This window comes from Perca fluviatilis, chromosome 23 (genome assembly GCF_010015445.1).
Source record: "Perca fluviatilis chromosome 23, GENO_Pfluv_1.0, whole genome shotgun sequence".
Classification (NCBI taxonomy): Eukaryota; Metazoa; Chordata; class Actinopteri; order Perciformes; family Percidae; genus Perca; species Perca fluviatilis.
Genome location: NC_053134.1, coordinates 23,953,890 through 23,971,941, shown reverse-complemented (window position 1 = coordinate 23,971,941; position 18,052 = coordinate 23,953,890). Strand labels below are relative to the sequence as shown.

General features: G+C 42.3%; 1 long non-coding RNA gene across 1 annotated transcript; it reads right to left on the bottom strand.

Moving 5' to 3' along the window:
* Positions 1-328: 328 nt before the first annotated feature.
* Positions 329-1,995, bottom strand: LOC120553072. The gene is made up of 2 exons (XR_005638093.1): positions 1,859-1,995; positions 329-1,437 (listed from the first exon to the last, which is right to left on the bottom strand). It is a non-coding gene; the product is annotated as an uncharacterized LOC120553072 (long non-coding RNA).
* Positions 1,996-18,052: the final 16,057 nt, after the last annotated feature.

The window sequence follows — 18,052 nt, the reverse complement described above, 5'->3', positions numbered from 1 at the left end:
CGACTATCCTGGGACTTGGATCATCTCATGATTTTGTCACAGTTGGGCAGAAAAAAAGACTGTTAGTGATTAGGAAATACTTGTTGAAGAATATAATAAGCAATTATATACTTAATTGAATTTTGATCATTGCCTAATACTTTGACTCCATGTTGAAATGTATGGGACATAATTGATAGCACTACGAATTGTTCCTTTATTTCTTTTTTCTATTCAGGATTCAGAAATTAAATAAAATACAGATATTAGATGCATTGTCATCACAGCTAAAAAACACAAGTGTATGATTTCATCTGGTGTTGGACAAATTAAACTGCACAAAGACAAAAACATTTTTTATATTTTATTTCAAATAGAGCAGGCACAATCTGTCATCAACATGTCTTAGTGGGGGATGAAGTATAAAGGCTCAAATAACTTTGGTAGGTTTCCCTTTACAGCCCCAAATATATATTAAGAATCTAACATATTTTCACTCCATGAGCAAAACACAACGATATCGAAAGTTTGTCTTCACCACACTCAGATGGTTACATTAAAATAGTGAAGCTATATAGTATGAATACAGTAAGAAATAGTGATATACAGTATTCTTTGCAAAAAAGGTATATATAAAGACTTTAGGCCACCCACACAGTATTGTAGGCCCAGTTTAATGAGCAACTTCTTTTCATACAATATATGTGGTAGGGGGTCCCTGCTCCATCTCTCTTTCAGTTAAGGGGTCCTTGGCTTAAAAAGCGTTGAAGACCCCTGATATAAAGTAATCATTATGTTAATAATTCAATTTTTTATTTAATTTTAATAGTAATCATGATTCTTCTACAAAGTGCTTCCCAAGTCAGAGCTTACCATATAATATATAATCAGATCCATCATGATCACATCAATGCACATGATTAACATAAAAACCAAACACCCCTTAATATTTGAAAGCCCAAAACCACAATTTAAATATTCACTTTAAGTCCACTCCATGTGGGTAGTGCTTTACAGCGTGCCCTGATTATAAGGAATACACACAGAATACACAGAGAAGCATAAATGTGACGGATATAAAACAATGATCTAAAATATGCTTCAGTTTAGACCAAGACATGAAGGAGTGTGAGACATTAACTGTAAAGTGTGTTTAATGATCAAACTAAAACAAAGATATGTGTTCAGTGTTGAACAGGGCTCTAAAGAAACTGAGTATATGACCCAAACATGTAGTAATGTATCCTGGTACTCTGAAATCATTTGTTTTTGGAGAGAAATGTGGTATCTATACTACACTGTGATCATACACCTTATAGATTCAATCATTATAACCAATAAGTAGCAGGGAGTATTTGCTTTCTTTTCTCACTTTTAATCTCTATTTTCCATAACCTCTGGTGGGTTGTTCTGGATATTTCCCCCAGGGATGATTTACGGTGTTGCAGTGTCTCCATACTGCATGTAAATAAAGACAGAGAAGTGTTTAGAGTATTAACAAGAGTGGTTCAGAGTGAGAGAGCTGTCATTACTGAGGCAGGCCACTAGACTGCAAAGTGATGAGTCGATGGACATAAAATAAATCTGAAACTATTTTGATGACTATAGTTATGATTATTCATTCAAGTCATTTTTTTAATCCAAAATGCCTTGATCCAGCTTCTCACGTGAGGATTTGCTCTTTTGTCTTAAGTGATAGTGATAAGGGATAAAACAAGCTATGCGCCAACTTGGGCTTTAGTAAATTGTTACAGCTATTTTCTCCTATTTTCTTAAATCTATAGACCAAACTCTTTTGGTTATTGTTTAATAGAACCTCCAGCCTGAGGGCCCCACACAGTACATGTCCTATATATAACAGCCTAGATCTAAATATTACCTGAGGGTTTGGCCAGCCCTTATCTTTACACCACTGGTCCAAGTCCTTTCTGTCTAGCATCCACACTCTGCTCATCAGTCTTCCTACTGTAAACCCCGATCAGCTGCTCAGAAAAGCATGCTGGGAGAAGCTTGGACACCTGACAAGAATGACAGAATAACAGAGGCTGTTATATATCATCAATCTGGTACATTCAGTGCATTCCCTCAGCCTGATTAAATAGGTGCCATATCTGTAGATCTTGTGTACATTGCCAGTTATCTCCAAGAATTCGAAGACTTCTGAACAACGAAATGGCAGCAGATGTCAGTTGCGCTAAGTTTGCAACTTTCTGACAAGCTGTCAAACCCTTTGACACGGGCCAGCTTTTTTAAGAGTTTGGTCTTCAACCTTTGTTTGCATGGCCTGAGGCACCTGCCTGCCACCCTACCCCACACACCCACACACACCCATCTAGGACACACACAGACACTGACTCCAAAATATCTCTGTCAACAGTTTCTTAGCATGCCAATGACTTACCCTGAAACTGATGTGCTTGAAGGACCCTGAAGAATTTTAATTGTCTTGTAAAATATTCATAGAGGATTTTCCCTTGGAAAGATGATACTCGCTAATAAACTTGCAGCAACGTTTAATGCTGCCAGCTGGCAAAGCTCCCTCTGGGCTCCTCTTTCTATAGTCCCCACTCTTTCTGCTGCATCTCTGATACAGCAATACACACTACATTATGTGAGCAGAAACATTTAAACAGTGACTTCAAGTGTTGGTACTGAAATTTTCTCAAACAATGTATGCCGATTTGAGAATCTGGATCTGGTTCTCTTCCAAGACACATGCACATCTCAATCATTCCCAATCTTGCAGAGACGGAGAGCGTAGGTATATGTAAGGAGATAACATAGGCACAGGCTAATTATTGATCACTAAAATGCTAGTTAACATTAGTAATTAAACCTAAACAGCTAATGGAAGTCCAAACTGCCTGCGAGCTTCTCCTGTACTGTACAGTAATTCCTCTACTATGCGACAGTAAGTCGCGTGGTTATGACACAATCGTTAGCCTATTTTTACAAAAACATCTGCTACGGAGCCATAACGTGAGGTACAAGGTAATGGAGCCTTTTATACATTGTCGTGTTTCTTTAGAACTAAACAATGGACAAATAGAGTCTTTAAATGCTTCAGATGTAGAGTTATTCGCTGTCAAAGTGACGTCAAAATGAATGGGAGTCATGAGTGGGATGCTAACGTCGAGTGATCGTTTGGTAGCATCAAAATGGCGCCGTAGGACCTACGGGTTGTTGACAGACGCTTACCCCCTTGAGTACAATCCACTTTTGAAATGAAAATGGATTTTTTTCTGAAAGCACCACTTTTGCGAGGAGTGTCGTGTTTGCTGACGTTTCCAGAAATGGTAGAGCCTATGGAAGATCATTTTTCAGCGGATCCACTAACTCTCATATGCGAAGCAGGGTGTCTAGCATTTAAGCTAACTTCCCTCAACAGAAGCTAACTGGCCAGCGTAGCAGTCTGCTTTTTTTTTAAGTCTCCATCTCTATAGCGCTGCTTTCCATGTCTGTAGCAGCAAGGACACACACAAACGCTGCTCAACACAAAACCATACACAGCCAGGTAGCCTATCCAAACCTGGTCCAATTTTGTTAAGTTCTGTCTTGCTTTAATTCTGGAAGAAAAAAAGTCTCAAAAGCAAGGCTGGTTTGCTGAGATGGTTAGAGCGTGGTGCTAATAATGCCAAAGCCATGGGTTCAATCCCCATACTGGCCAGGGATGGTAAATGAATGTGTCTGAATCTGCAGTGAAGGTTTCAGGTTCTAATGCAAAGTTGGAGATTATAGAAAGCTGTTTTGCTAAGACACAAATATTATGGAGAATGTGGGCCCATGGTGAGTTCATATATTGCAACCGTAGTCACACAGAGTTTTTCTTAATAATTTGTCTGAGGAAAATGGTTATATTCCCAACAGTCTCATCTTTTTTCCCTCTGGCATGCCTTTGCACTTTTTCGATATTACATTACCTACTCGCTAGCTTCCTAAATTGTTAGCCGCTGTGGCTTCTAGACGCCGGCGGTAACGTTAATGTTGCCGTGCCGTGTTCTCGCAACTTCACCACTTGAACGCCAAGCATATCGTGTACCAGACGAGTTCCATTTAAAGGCAGCATAAAAGAGCGGCAGTCAAACCTCAAACTAATGAAAACAATGTTGAAAACATGATGGAAATATGAGATTGACGTCTAAGTCTCCCACCAGTAGTGGGTGGGTTCCACACACTCTGCTGTACTGAGTTAACAATAAGCCATGATCTTAAACACACACACACACACACACACACACACATGCTGTGTGTGGGCCAGAACATGTTTCATGCTTGTTCACATACTCACACACACTAATACATGTGCTGACACACATTGGTCAGCTTGACTTTTCCTGCTTTCATACAACAACTGCAGAGTAGTTCACACCCTCTGTTCATTTGCCAATTCAGACACACACACACACACACACACACACACACACACACTCCAGCTCTTATTACACGTCTGCCCTGAGAGTGCTTGGCCTCTCGTTGCAGACATTCAGCACGTCGCCTCTGATGGAAAACTGCAGTCCGTTCACATCGTTATTTCATATTTTGGCTGCTGCGCTCCCAATATCTTTCACCGCCGTGACAATTGCCTTAGCAGACGGCCAGCACCGTGCTGCATGGCCGCAACGCAAGGAATCCAGACATTACCCAATATCCTGAGAGGGTCCGGGGGGATACATGCTGCTCATTTACAGACATGCCAATACACCGTGTGACTGGCCGACAGGTCTGCGGTTTAAAGGCACAGAGGAGATTTGCCAGGCTGGACGTGAATGACACATTGAGAGACGTCAATATTTGCTCTACTGGCAGTCGTTTACACTATTGGATATCAATCTGTGACAGTCAGTGCATGTCTGGAACTTATTTTGTGATAGTTTTCAGTGCACCATAGTACACTTAGCTAACAACAAGAGAGTCAAACTGCATTGCATTCTGGTCTTTTTACTGTACAGACTGTGAAAACTAACTTTTTTCTTTATTGTCCACTTCCCCAGTGGACAATAAAGACTATCCATCTATCTCTCTCTCTATCAAGTGCCACTGTAGTCTCGCAATGCCAGCTCTATCTCTACAGCGCTGTGGAGTAAGGGCTCGCTACACCACACGTACATTCTAGGATAGGAGAAAAAAAAAACCGCTCTGGGTTGTTTGCATTTCTTTAAACCAATCACAATCATCGCTAAGCTCCGGATGCAGGGACAGTGGCTCTGCAAAATGGGTCTCAGAAAGGAACTTCTTTTGGTGAAACATATGCATCCCGCAAAAGAAAACGCCACATAATATTAAATCTCCACCCCAAGCAAAAAAAAAAAAACAGTCCGCTATAGTCTGCAGATGAAGGTTAACAATGAATGAGAATTCTTGTGTTTATTGTTATATGTGTATTGCTAGTCTTTTGTAGAACCAAACATATGGAGGGTTGGTAGTATGTAACACATGTGGCCCCAACTGTGTCCCCTTTATGCCTCTATGAAACATGTAGTGATTGAGAATGACAGTCAATTAGTGCATGGGGGTTGGGTTCTACGGTAGAGGACAGAAAAGTAATGTTTGAAAGCTTACTTGAATAAACTTTAGCTTTTCCCGTTAAAATAGCCGTGCGTGAGTTTATTCACGAATGCCTCAGCAGGACCGAAGCAACTCAACGTTCTCATGTTTGTGCCCGTGAGAGCTCTCGTGATGTCCGAGCCAGCTGGCTGACCCTCTCACTGCCTCCACCTCACACCGCTAACCTGCTGCACTTTCACGTTTACCCCCCACACACACACACACACACACACACACACACACACACATACACACACACATAGGTTAAAGTCAGGCAGCGTGTGGACAGCATCCAGGAATCACACTCATCCTCTTCCCTGCCCTCTTATCCTTCACTGATTTTCCAGTTTTAACAGCGAGCCTGGAAAGTGCGAGTAAGCGTTTCCTGTGGAAAACAGTACTTTCAACATAGTAATTTAGTTTCTGCAGCCGTGCTACTGTTAACGGACGGATGAAACAGCAGGACGGTGGAGTTGTGGAGGGGAAAGAAGAAAAAAAAAAGAAAAGCTGCGTCAACTGTGAGGTGACAGATTCTGAATTTAACTTTCCTCCTGGGTTTTAATAGAGAGCAGTAGAGGGGCAGGTCAGGGTCTCTGCAGCACAGGGTCAAACACTGTGAGGATGCCGCACGAGGTCTGCAATGTCAAAGAGATATTTATGGAGCCATTAGACTGAGTGAGGGATTAGCTCACAGCTCAAAGACACAATTAGGACCCATGGGGTATGCACAATCAGATATAGTGAGGACACAATAAAGTAGGAGCACTTTGATTTAACGGGGAGAGTTTATGTCGTTCCAAGCATTTGACTGTCAGTCAACTAACACTGTCTATGCAGAAAGTTAACAGGCCCTTTATTCCTTCAATAACTCCTCAGACCATAGGCGTAGTTTCTGGGGGGGTGGAGGGGGTTTAGGAGATTAAGTCCTCGTTGTCATTTTTTTATGTTTTCAGAAGTTTATGAGCTGAGCATTTGAGAGAATTTTATACAGGCCAAAAAATAGAAAATGTTCTGTATTTTAACTGTAGAGCTGCACACAGTTTCCGTTTTTTTTATTTATGATGCAAAGTCCAGGTAATGAGCTGCCAGTCCTTTACTGTTATTTTATGGATTTATTTCTTCAGAAATTTTGGGGAATAACCCCTAGAGTAGGGTGACCAGACGTCCCCAGTTTCCCGGGGACAGTCCCCGGTTTCGGTGACCTGTCCCCGGAAATGTCCCCGGTTTTCACTGTGACTGTTTATTTACATGGAGTCTGGTGGGTTTAGTGAATGCAATTTCGCTGACTTTTTATGTTTAAAAAAAAAAAAAGGATCTTACTCTTTAACAGAAAGCTCGACCTCCTTAGAAAACCTCTCCATAATGTTGTCAGACACTTAGAATAGTAATCTGAGTCTGTCAGTGGCAAAACGAGCACTTTTATGAACGTAACAAGCTGGACAATTGACCTCCTATGACGTCCTATTACTTACATTGTAGCTTGTTTCGCCGTTGCCGACTGCAGCGATCTCGTTTAATACTGGACCAATGTCAAAGGAAAATATTTCCTCAGTAGTTTTAATTGTATCCGATACTCAATGAGCTGTTGCAGAAACAAGCAATAAAGCAAAAGCTGTCAGATAAATGTAGTGCAGTAAACATGACATTTCCCTCTGAGGTGTAGTGGAGTACAAGTACGAAGTAGCAGCAGGGGCGATTCTAGGATCAGACCTTTAGGGGGGCTCAGCCCCTAATGAGAATGTGACACGGATATAGCGCATGCAAAAGTGTTAATCTGCGCCATGAAATTACCAACTTCTTCACAACCGTCTCCTGCTCTCCCTCTGACAGATAGCGACTCAGCCAAAAGCGTGAGTCTGGCACAACCACCTCAACCAGAATCTAAGCTTTCCAAAGATATTAGCGCCAGTTGCTGTGACAAATGGTTTGTGAGAAAATTAACATTGAACTCACATGAAATGTTATCATATTTGCATTCTGCATAAATCTCTGCACACCCATTACTCTCTGTGAAATATCTCACAAACTCTTCACTCACCACATGCATCGGTACAACAAGTGGTTCCCGGGTAATCCGGTTTTGAAATTGCAACAAAATTTCTACATGGTCTCCAACTTTGGGCCAAAATTATAATGTATTCTCATGTAACAATTCATTAGGACATGTTAAAACAGAGACACAATTCATAAGTATGTTCTACTGAGCTAATACGGTAGAGCATACAAGTAGAGGTTAGCTCTAAGACAAAAAATATACAGTATCATTTGTTATATAAAACAGGGAGAAACAGAATGAAAGAAAAAAACAAACAAGACAATTCATTAGTAAGTGTTAAAACGGAGACACAATTCATTAGTACAGTCTACTGGGCTAAAACGGTACAGCATGCAGTCAGAGGTGATTGCACGTTCGGTTAGCTCTAAGCCACACCTTTACTTTGCTCTTAAAGGTGTGCTTCCTAGTGACATTAATTCAAAAATATGAAGAAAAAACTATTCCACCTGTGTGTGCATGGTTAAAATTCTGAAGTGCAAAATAGTTCAGGCTACAACACAAAGATTTCCATCCATAGATAAGAATAATCAAGTCTAACCTCTGAATTTCTTTTCAAAATGCACCAGATTGATGCATTTAAATGTTAAAATAGACAAGATTTTCTTACAGGGGAGCATGCCCATGGGGATGTGTGCCCCAGTGTAGCTCAAGGTCTAGTGGCCCTTGGGGCAGTGTCCCCGTTTTAAGTTTACAAAGATAAAAACATGACCTGATTTGGAGGTATTTATGCTTCTGAGCTGAAAGTGTCCCCGGATTTTGTCTCAGAAATCTGGTCACCTTACCCTAGAGCCCCCAGTTTGTCCGGTCCCCCCCCCCCCAATGTTGAAACCAAACCTACACCTTTGCCTCAGACTATGCAACTCTATAGAAGCCGGAAGAAAATACCGCAAGCATTGTTTTGGTCTTTTGGAAATGAGAACACACACCTGTACTCAGTTTGTGTGACCTCCAGGTATGTTCATCACCCAGTTGTTTCATCTTATCACCACCACATAAACACTGCCAACCCAAAATAATGAGGTTGAGGCACATGAGGGATGAAAGCAGGGCATGACTGCCATGGGTGTAAACTCTTCTCCTCAGCATCTCACAGGCGCCAGGCTATGTTCAGACTAATCTAATTTCCCTGCAAACTATTATTACAGTTTAAAGAGCAGCAGCGATTTAATGCAGCAGAAAAACGCTTTGTTCAATCAACCGTGAACCTTTGTTTTATTGCTGTCGCAGTATTGCAATGTTGTGAATGCGTGTTCATTCACATTCCCGACCTCTGCTCGCCTTCTACTGCACTGGATACACTGGTTTTTGGAGCAGGTTACAAAACAGTACACACACACACACACACACAGACACACAGAATAATGTGGTCAAACAGACTCAGGTATCGACAGAGGTGGGTAGAGTAGCCAAAAATTGTACTCAAGTAAAAGTACTGTTACTTCAGAATAATATGACTCAAATAAAAGTAAAAAGTAGCCATTCAAATAATTACTTGAGTAAGAGTAAAAAAGTACTCGGTGAAAAAACTACTCAAGTACTAAGTAACTGTTGAGTAACGTCCGATTTATTTTTTAACATAAGCATTCAATCAGACGGACAAAAATACAAAATAATCATCTTTAGGCAAATTATAGTTCATCCAATCAATAAAATCAATAAAAATGAATTAATTACAAAATAGCTTACATTAAAATAATCCAGGTAAATTCAAGAACTTAAAAAATAAAATACATAAAATAATAATACATAAAAATAAATAAGCACAAGTAACACAAATTTCCAAACCTACTTTTTTTTACCAGGCTCTGCAGGCAGAACTAGAACAAGGTAATGGAGCTGCTGTTTGGCACTTGTAAACATGCTTTCATTATGAGGCCAGATGCCTGTACTATGAAGCAAGATTTGGGGTTAACGAGCTAACTTCAGGTTCAACCCAGGGTTTTCTTTATCACGAAGATGGATCACTTGATACCGGGTTCAATCGTAGTGGTAACTCAGGCTGAACACCTAACCCGCTCGGGAGCAGGTTATGTTGGAGATCAGAGATCAACCGGTGTAAAAGCATCGCCTACTGACCAATCAATAGGCCTACTCGATTGATAACGGCCTCACCGTTCTTATAGAAGATCAGGCGGAGCTCGGTGCGGAGAGAGAGAGAGAGAGAGAGAGAGAGAGAGAGAGAGAGAGAGAGAGAGAGAGAGAGAGGGGGAAGAGTGCGCTCATAAAAGTTAAAACATTTAGAGAACATTCCCTGATGGGTATATTTATGAAATATATAGATTTGAATGGGAGGGAATTACATATAGGCTATTTCTCTGCTTCTTGAGCCAATGCGCACAGCGGTTTGAATTATGTTTTTTATATTTTTTATTTGCTCTCACGATCGCTTCCACTGGCAGGATTGCAACTGAAATAATAGGCTAATTACGGCAGTTTATGGAAAGCACAAGTGTAATTATGGTCAGATCTTGGTCCTGACTGATGGAGAAGTGATATTGATAAGTGTTGATTTACGCATCAGCGTCGCCTATTTTTTTTAGCCGCTGACGAGACTGCACAACTACATTTGATTGGTGAACAGTCACGGTATGTGGTAGAGCCTTTGCGGGCGGAAGTCTCTTTTTTTTTTTTTCTTTCAAAAAATAAAACATTAAAATGAGGCGTACGCGGGGGAATACAAACAATGACGCGTAGAATACCAAAGAGGTAAAAAGAAAAGTAACGAGCTCATTGTAGCCCAATGTAGCGGAGTAAGAGTACAGTTTCTTCTTCACAAATCTACTCAAGTAAAAGTAAAAAGTATAGTGATTTAAAACTACTCCTGGAAGTATAATTTTTTCAAAAACTTACTCAAGTAAATGTAACGGAGTAAACGTAACTCGTTACTACCCACCTCTGGGTATCGAGTTAGTGATTCCCTTTGTTGTGCTTGTGTTTTGATGAGGATATGTATTTCTTTGGTTGAGCTGTCATTTTGTTTTTAAGATTGCTTAATTTTAGGGCTGTACTGAATAGTTCAAAGCTTCTTTTTTTGTTTTTTGGCATGTCTATTCATTCTGTTTTAAACTCTGTATTTCTGCACAGTTGCAGATCAAAATAAAGGGTACACTTATGTATAGTATTAGTATTCTACTATTTGTAGAATTAGATTTCAGTGGCAGCTGTGTAGGATTGTTTCTTACTTGCGTTATTCAAACATTTCCAATAACTCCAAAGCATTGTTTCTGTCAATGTAGCGATAACCCTAAGGGTGCAATTATTATTTAGTTATTTTTGTCTCCGGGAACCATCACCTTATCGTGGTGGAGAGGTTTGTGTGTCTCTATGAACCTGAGGGCTGTATTGTCTGGAGCTTTTTGCTCCTGGTAGGGTCTCCCAAGGCAAAGTGGTCTCAGGTGAGGGGCCAGACAAAGAATGGTTCAAAAACCCTATGAAACAACGAGGAAGAGGTGAAGTGACCCTGCCCGGAGGAAGCCCGGGGCCACCGTCTGGAGCCAGGCCCAGATGGCGGGCTCGTCAGCGAGCGTCTGGTGGCTGGGTTTGCCACGGAGCCCGGTCGGGCACAGCCCGAAAAAGCTACGTGACCCCCATCTCTCCAGCCCATGGGCCCACCACCTGTGGGAGGGGACGCTGGGGTAGGGTGCGCTGCCACACGGGGGGCAGTGAAGGTCAGGGGCCTCGACGGACCAGACCCGGGCAGCAGACGCTGGCTCTGGGGACGTGGAACGTCACCTCTCTGTGGGGGAAGGAGCCGGAACTGGTGCGGGAGGTGGAGCGCTACCGGTTAGATCTGGTGGGGCTTACCTCTACGCACAGTCCCGGTTCTGGAACCGACATCCTGGATAGGGTTGGACTCTTTTTTTCTTCCGGAGTTGCCCGGGGTGTGAGGCCGGGCGGGGGTGTGGGATACTCACAAGCCCCTGGCTGAGTCCGCTATGTTGGAGGTTTACCCGGTGGACGAGGGTCGCCTCTCCGCCGCCCTGGGTGGTGGGGGAAACTCTGACTGTTTGTATATGCACCAAACAGGAGTTCGTACGAGCGCCTTCTTTGGAGACCTTGAGAGTCCTGCATGGGCCTCCAGTGGGGACTCCATTGTTCTTCTTGGGGACTTCCGAACGCGCACGCGGCAATGATGGAGACACATGGAGAGGCGTGATTGGGAGGAACGGCCTCCCTGATCTAAACCAGAGTGGTTGTTTGTTGTTGGACTTCTGTGCTAGTCATGGATTGTCTATAACAAACACCATGTTCGAACATAGGGATGCTCATAAGTGTACTTGGTACCAGAGCACCCTAGGCCAACGGTCAATGATCGATTTCATCGTTTCATCTGATCTGAAGCCGTATGTCCAGAACATGAATGTTGAGACAGTAGATGAATATAAATACTTAGGAACCATCATTGACAGTAAATTTTTGAGAGCAACACAGATGCAGCCTGTAAAAAGGCCCAACAGAGACTTTTCTTCTTGAGGAAGATGAAATCATTTAGCGTGTGCAGGACTCTGATGACTTTGTTCTACCAGTGTTTTATTGAATCAGTCTTGACATTTTGTATCGTGGTGTGGTACAGTGGTCTTCCAATGACCAATAAGCGTAAGCTAACAAAGCTGGTAAATGTAGCGTCTAAGGTGGTTGGGGTACAGTTATCACAGCTGCAACACATATATGATAGACGGGTCAGGGGTAAGGCTAACCAAATTTTAAACTGCCCTGATCACCCACTCTTTGGGGAGTTTAATTTGTCGCCGTTTTAGGCTGCCTATGTTAAGAACTAAACGTGCCAGGGATTCTTTTATTCCTGTGGCTATTAGGAACCTGAATTCACTTGAGTGACATCTTTGAATTTTTTATACAGAAATGTTTTTATTTATTAATTTATTCCCATTATTGTTCATTATGATATATTGACCTGTGTACTGTCCAATTGGATCTTGTCACTGGTTTTGGGGAAGGTGTCTCTATTGAAGGTGTTGATGTGTGTCCTGTGTTGTGTTTATAATGTTGCTTACACATGTATGTGTATGTGTGTTTTTAGATATCCTGCTGCAAATCAAATTTCCTTTTCTAAGGATAAATAAAGTGGAACTTGAACTTGTATGTTTTGGACACTCGGGTGAAGAGAGGGGTGGAGCTGTCAACCGATCACCATCTGGTGGTGAGTTGGGTCAGGGGGTGGGGGAAGACCTGGCAAGCCCAAACGGGTAGTGCGGGTAAATTGGGAACGTCTGGAGGAGGCCCCTGTCCAACAGACTTTCAACTCACACCTCCGGCGGAGCTTTTCGTGCATCCCTGTGGAGGCTGGGGGCATTGAACCCGATTGGACAATGTTCAATGTTTCCATTGCTGAAGCTGCGGCGAGGAGCTGTGGTCTTAGGGTCTTAGGTGCCTCAAGGACCCCTGAACACCATGGTGGACACCGGTGGTCAGGAAAGCCGTCCGACTGAAGAAGGAGTCTTTCCGGGATATGTTATCCCAGAGGACTCCGGAGGCAGTTGGAGACCGTGCAAGGCCGGGCGCGGGCGGAAGGCCGCAGCCTCTGCCGTGAAAGAGGCAAAGCAGCGGGTGTGGGAGAAGTTTGGAGAAAACATGGAGAAGGACTTTCGGTCGGCCCCAAAGTGCTTCTGGAAAACTGTTCGCCACCTCAGGAGGGGGAAGGGGGGTACCATCCAAGCTGTGTACAGTAAGGAGGGGACACTGTTGACCTCAACTGAGGAGGTAATAGGGTGGTGGAAGGAGCACTTTGAGGAACCCCGCACGAACTAACGAATACTCTTTATTTAGAGGCAGAGCTGGAGGATGATGGGGGATTGTCGTCAATTTCCCCCAGGCGGAAGTCACTGATGTAGTCAAACAACTCCACAGTGGCAAAGCCCCGGGGATTGATGAGATCCGGCCCAGAAATGCTCAAGGCTCTGAGGCTCAAGAGAGCTGAGCCAGAAGGCAAAGCTCTTGATCTACCGGTCAGTTTTCGTTCCTACCCTCACCTATGGTCATGAAGGCTGGGTCATGACCGAAAGAACAAGATCCAGGGTACAAGCGGCCGAAATGGGTTTCCTCAGGAGGGTGGCTGGCATCTCCCTTAGAGATTGGGTGAGAAGCTCAGTCATCCGTGAGGAGCTCCGACTAGAGCCGCTGCTCCTTCGCGTCGAAAGGAGCCAGTTGAGGTGGTTCGGGCATCTGGGAAGGATGCCCCCTGGGCGCCTCCCTAGGGAGGTGTTCCAGGCACGTCCAGCTGGGAGGAGGCCTCGGGGAAGACCCAGGACAAGTTGGAGGGATTATATCGCCAACCTGGCCTGGGAACGCCTTGGGATCCCCCAGTCAGAGCTGGTTAATGTGGCTCGGGAAAGGGAAGTTTGGGGTCCCCTGCTGGAGCTGCTCCCCCCGCGACCCGACACCGGATAAGCGGAAGAAGATGGATGGATGGATGGATGGATTATTTTTGTATGCCCCTATTGGATCAGCCTTGAAATTGGTTCAGTATTAAGATAGGCCACTGCAGTAGGCAGTGGCAAAACAAGCTCCCCTGTTACTTATGTTATTGGGAGATTGCGAGCCTTCAATTTATGTCCACTAAAAGTGCTGTTTTTACCAGTGACATGCTCCGATTAATATTCTAAGTGTCTGACATTCTAAGAGTCTGACATTATTCAAAATCATAAATCACCACACCTTAACGTTAGCATAATGAGGGTCCCTAAATGTGAAGCGAAGCATTGACAACATTGTAAGTGTACAGATAGTTTATTAAAATGATAGATTATAAAGACAGTCGCGTTCATGTTTACTTGCGGGAGCCATCTTGGAAACCAGTCATGACTAGCATTTTAAGCTAACCAGCGGTCCACGGTAGCCTCGTCAAAGCGCCAAACTCATTCGATTAGCATGAAAACATGTCCCAGAGAGCGACAGAGTAGGTACACATCAGTTAATAACCCCTAGGTTCGTTTTTCGCCAGAATTGTCCTTTAACCAGAAACAGCCAAACCCACCAGACTCCATCTGAATACACATCCAATAAACATACAGTAATAGTTTACCATTCACTGCAGAAAGAAAATTCAATGGAATGGCAACAGGAGATCTGCATTCATCTTTAACTGCATATATGTCATGTGTAGGTGACTTGTGATTGGAGCCAACAAGTTGGGTAACTTAGCCGGTCAAAATGTCCTAATTAACTCTCTGTTGTTATTAAAGAACAAAGCATGATCATGTTCCCCGCTACATAAATTTCAATAAATAATGATCAGAGATTTAAAACCATTTACTGAAACCGTGTTCTACCTGTCTCAACATGCAACTTACCAATCAGAAACGAGGACACAAGCAATAAACAAGGCCTTGTGTAAGTTAATGAATATGTTGTGCCGCGGCCAAGACATTTACAACCTGAACACTCTGCCTCCTCTCTGGCTTTCCCCACAACATACTAACATACTGTACTTCTCTCCTGGTACGGAGAGCAGCGTGACAACAGTTACAGTCCTAGCTTGTCAGAGGTGATAAAAGGTGTAATTAATAAGAACAGCACTACCTGCAGTACATTCTGTACTTTACGGTTGTTTTTCTGGCAGAGGGAATGCCTTCCATCATCCACAGACAGATAATACAACACTGCCTTCAAGTGCTGTTGGATGTTCGGAGTTATGTACAAATGTATGACTGTGTGCCAAATGGTAAACAGTGATTCAATTAATCTCAGTGTACTACTTCAATGGTGTGATTCCGAGTTATGTTTATAGAGTAACTCAACTACTTTAGGAAAAATATATAAATTGGGATTGGATTTGATGTATGTACACATATTGAGTCAGCTGCTAACACCTGGATGCTACATGTTATGATTAAGAGGGTGTGGGTGTGGGAACTGGTAAGCTAGCTAGCAGAGCTGTCTGAACAGTCAGCTAAAAGTAAATGGACAAACATTTCATACATACATGCTTGAATAGTTAGCTAAACGTATGGGTACATGGTTGACATAGTTAGCTAAGAGTAATGGAAAATGGCTGAAAAAGTTAGCTAGAATTTATGAACAAATGCTTTAAGTCAGCTAAAAGTAATGAACAAATTACTGAAACAGTCTATGAATAAATAGCAAAAAGTAATGGGTACATTGTGGATTAGCTAAAAGTAATAGTTAAACTGTTAAAATAGCTAACTATAGCAAAACATTTAACTTAGCTAAATGGATAAATTGGTTGACATAAGAGTTGATAGAGACAGCAATTCAGCCCGCTGCGGCGTAAAATTTGATTTTGTCATGCCATTTTGTTATTAAATCTTTTGTTAAATCTTCATTGGCCCAAGCCTCTCATTTCTCAAAATCTGAAAATGTAACATCTAAGGTTAGAAAAAAGTAAACTTAGCTAAATGAATAAACAGTTGAAATAGCTCAAAGTAAACGATGGCGTAAATGGCTGAAAAAGAGCTAAAACTAATGTAAAAAATGGTTGAAACATACAGCTTCTGCCACTAAATGGTAGTAGCACAGACGCAAAGTGACCTAAACATTGATAGCTAAATTGTATGAAAACATTAAAGTAACAACATGCACTATAATATAATTCTTAAATGAATGCATTTGGAATATGACGGGTGTTGATGAAGGGGTACTTAAACTGTATGTTGATTTGTGTTGTAATTGGGACCTCAAAATGGAGCTAAAACATTTGCACCTAAAGGTAGCATGAGCCACAGTGCACGCTCAAATCTGAACTTTAGCTCTTTTTTTTTTTTGTATGTCCATATCTATTCCTAGATAAACCCAAGATAAGACACCATACATGGAACAACAGTGGGGTATTCCAGTTATATTCTCAGTGTTCTAACAGTTTTTTTTTTTATTCCATAGGTTATATAACTGTTTCTCAGGTTCATTATACAACTGACCTGCCTCGCCTTGAGCTGCCACATGAATATTTGGTTTTGATGGACTACAAAGGCAGATGTAATGCGGTCTGTTCAGATGTCTCTGAATTCTCAGGGTGTGCTGAATGCTAAATGGTTGTAAACCCCTTCAGGTATTTGGTCTTTACAGATCTGACAGAACAAACAGTGACAAGACTGTTGAGAAGACTATGTTCCCTGCAGCAGCTTCCTCAAGATTTGACGCTACATTTGCTTCAGGATTGCATGTCAGGTCATTGTCAGCCCTGGTTATCTTTTAAGTGACTGTGAGTTCACCGAGTTTGAAGACCTGTTTGATCATAAATTCTTCAATAAATGAAATTACATTAAGAATCTGCCCAGCACAACGAGCACGCCAGAGGGTTGAAGTTAAAGCCGTGAATAACTGATTCTGTTCTTCAAAAGTGTGCCGCGGTAGATTTATTTAGGAAATTATGGCTCCATTAAGGACACATTAGTCTATATCGACAACGTTTCATTTATGGGATTGTTCCGGTGTCTTTCATTTTCGACCGGATGTCCCTCACCTTCGGCTTTTTTTTGTGTTGGCATTCTAAACTCCGGTGGATTTCTGAGGACTCTGGTTAGAACTGTTCCTCAGATCTCTGCAGGGTAAATCCAGACAGCTAGCTAGACTATCTGTCCAATCGGAGTTTTCTGTTGCACGACTAAAACTACTTTTGAACGTACACATGTTCCACCAAAACAAGTTCCTTCCCGAGGCTCTTTTGCAGAGGTCCGTCACTCCGTCCGGCGCTTAGCGCCTCCCGTGACGATTGTGATTGGTTTGCCAATAAACCAGAGCACGTTTTTCTCCCATCCCAGAATGCTGTGTGGACTAGCCAGACCCTCTTCCGCAGCGCTGTGGAGGAAGGTCTGGCAATGCAATTCTAAGGACACATTAAATCCCTGGTCACATTAGAAAGTAGCATGGCAAAGCTCATCTCTACATCCTCACCATATAAGTGGTTCTAGCTTGGTTATTAGGGTATCTGCACACTTTTTAAAATCAAATTTTATGCTTTTTTTTAAAGACCTTTTTAAAGACCTCAAAAAAGAAAATGTAATACCCAGTCCACAACGGGCAAATACAAACGGTCTAAACGATGAGTTTTAAACACCCGAATAAATCGTAAAAAATATAATGAAAAAATGGAGTCTGAAGACTGAAGTACTGTAATGTTCAAGCATCAATAACGACCAATATTGACGTTTATAGTTGTGGCGTCCTCTAGTGGCTGTAGTAATTATGACGTGAGCAAAGCAGGACGTAACGTGACAGTGAAGTATAAGAGCACCAAGTTCCATGTAAGGAGGCTTTATGCAAGTCATGTTAAGCATCATGTGCGTAACCGGAAGTGAAGTCTGATTTTAACCCAACCACAATTATTTTTTCTAAACTTAATTTAGTTGTCTTAGCGCCTAAACCTAACCAAACTGTGACCGTTTCACAGGGTTAAAGACGGGTTGAAAACCGCGACCTTAACATTCTCTGGTTTAGATATGAGGACGGAAAATGCTCCTGTGGGTCGTTTTAGAGAGGAGGAATAAACAACCTTTATTG